Below are 497 nucleotides of genomic sequence, written 5' to 3'. Positions count from 1 at the left end.
AGACCTGCATGTGATGCACATGGACTACTTGAAGACCAGCATGTGATGCACATGGACTACTTGAAGACCTGCATGTGATGCACATGGACTACTTGAAGACCAGCATGTGATGCACATGGACTACTTGAAGACCAGCATGTGATGCACATGGACTACTTGAAGACCAGCATGTGATGCACATGGACTACTTGAAGACCAGCATGTGATGCACATGGACTACTTGAAGACCAGCATGTGATGCACATGGACTACTTGAAGACCAGCATGTGATACAGAGGCCAGCCAGACTCTTGTGGATCGAAGTGATCTTTGCTGAGATGTTGGAGATCTTTGTTTGAGACTTTCTTCTCACCAAGTTCTGATCACGTTGAGATTTTTGGCATCTGGAACGTTCCTCGGTGAAACTGGTGATTTATGTGGTGTGTCGACTCGTTCAGAGTCTGCAGGGCCGTTTGTGGACTGAGGAGTCTTTACATCAAGTGATTGGCTGTATAGAT

The sequence above is a fragment of the Symphodus melops genome (genome assembly GCF_947650265.1).
Source record: "Symphodus melops genome assembly, chromosome: 11".
In the NCBI taxonomy this organism is placed as follows: Eukaryota; Metazoa; Chordata; class Actinopteri; order Labriformes; family Labridae; genus Symphodus; species Symphodus melops.
The sequence above is the reverse complement of the archived record's forward strand: the minus strand, read 5'-3'. Positions refer to the sequence as shown.